This window comes from Alexandromys fortis, unplaced genomic scaffold (assembly GCF_014885135.2).
Source record: "Alexandromys fortis isolate MF-2015 unplaced genomic scaffold, M_Fortis_MF-2015_v1.1 scaffold_57, whole genome shotgun sequence".
NCBI lineage: Eukaryota > Metazoa > Chordata > Mammalia > Rodentia > Cricetidae > Alexandromys > Alexandromys fortis.
The window spans coordinates 5,970,278-5,972,174 of record NW_026067941.1 but is presented as its reverse complement, the minus strand read 5'-3'; the positions used below and the strand labels follow the sequence as shown (position 1 = coordinate 5,972,174).

General features: G+C 43.1%; 1 protein-coding gene and 1 long non-coding RNA gene across 2 annotated transcripts in view; both read right to left on the bottom strand.

The window, feature by feature from the left end:
• The window catches only part of LOC126505265 (uncharacterized), a 420,992-nt gene that overhangs the window by 30,375 nt on the left and 388,720 nt on the right, over positions 1-1,897 (bottom strand). The window lies entirely within an intron of this gene.
• The window catches only part of Akr1d1 (aldo-keto reductase family 1 member D1), a 36,148-nt gene that overhangs the window by 26,066 nt on the left and 8,185 nt on the right, over positions 1-1,897 (bottom strand). The gene's annotated exons all lie outside the window — the stretch shown is intronic.

Genomic DNA, 1,897 nt, shown 5'->3' with positions numbered 1-1,897 from the left:
TTGCACAATGTCTTTTATAATAATGATATTCTCTATATATATACAAGACAAGGATCATTCTCTTCAGAAACAGCTCTGGGATAAGGAAGCACAGTATGGGAAAGTATAAGACTACAGCAGAACCATTGTCATACACAGGGTGTATGATGAGCAAGGGAATAGATGGGTTAATGTTGATGGACAAAGACTGTTATATTATACTTTCGACTTTATGGATAGGCTTGCTAGAGCCCAACCCCCATGATGTCTGCTGCATAAGAAGGTACTAAAAAGTATAGTTCAGCAGGTGCAGAGAACTGATTGGGTATATTTGGTCACTAGATGAAGTAAAGGGTTAGGAAGAGGAAGGGCCATGATAGCGATAATGAGACAGAAACTTTCTGTTCATAAGATGAAACCACTTGCCTGAGGTTTACATTCCCAAGGACAAGATTTCCTCTTCTAAGGATGTTTTATGTCTAACACCTGTCCCTGATAATGTACTTTTCTTAAACATTGCTGATGTGACTAAAAGAAGCTTTCATACTGTGCCAGCTAATGACACATGAGCTTCTGATTTGTTCTTTGTTTGAATACTATATAATGAAAACATGAATTCAGTAAAATTGCAGCAGATTCCAACCACTCTCTTGTGTGTTGTGTCTGTCTGTCATTCGCTGAACTTGTGCCTTCCTGTTAGCAAGACCCTGCTTCTCCCACGGTCTGAGTGGCTCCCCTGAGCCGGTCGGTGGCAGGTGGCACCCGAACAGGGACTTTGGACAAGTAATTCCTCTCTTTTCTTTTCAAGGTAACGAGTAGGCTCTTGCCAGGTATCTGCAGTTCCACCGATAAAGGATCATCGGTTAAGTGCAAGTAATCTTGAGGTAAACCATGGGGCTCATTAAGTCAAAGCAGGAAAGAATGTTTTATTCAGTATTTAAGCATATAATGGCAAGTAGAGGACTGAAAGTATTGGAGCAGTCTCTGGGGGATTTCTTCACAGACATGCTCCTTAAACAATTGGCATGGGAAAATGCCAATACTCTATGCCAGGACCTTATAAGGCCCATCAGAAAGACAGGAACCATACAGACTACATTAAAGCCTGTACAGATGCCTCACCAGACATAGTCCTAGAGATGGCCTATGCTGAAGGAATGAAGGGACAGAAATTCAGCGCCTATGTTAAGAAAACCTATGGAGGAGGTCAATAGAACCTCTCGGCTCCCACTTGTTATAAATGTGGGGAATCAGGTCATGTACAAAAGAATTGCCCTGGAAAAAGGAAGGAGGGCAAAAGAGACCTTCCCCCAGGTAATTGTCCACGATGTCAAAAAGGGAGACATTGGAAAAATTAATGTAAATCCAAGTTCCATAATGATGGAACGCTCTTAGATAAGAGTAAAAATACAAATAAAACTAGGCAAATATAAAACAAAAAGTCTGAGATCATGGTCAGAGAAAAGTTAACAAAAAACTTTTTTGGCGATGTCCCCAGTTAGTTCCTGGGGCAGCTGAGGACAGAGAACCTGAAATGACCCTATCCTATAGCCATACTGATTAATATCTTGCATATCACCATAGAACCTTCATCTGGAGATGGATGGAGATAGAGACAGAGACCCACACTGGAGCACTGGACTGAGCTCCCAATGTCCCAAGGAGGAGCAGAAGGAGGGAAAATATGAGCAAAGAAGTCAGGACCACGAGGGGTGCACCCACCCACGGAGACAGTGGGGCTGATCTATTGTGAGCTCACCAAGGCCAGCTGGACTACGACTGAAAAACCATGGGATAAAACCGGACTCTCTGAATATGGCGGACAATGAGGGCTGCTGAGAAGCCAAGGACAATGCCACTGGGTTTTGATCCTACTTCATGTTCTGGCTTTGTGGGAGCCTAGCCAGTTTGGATGTCC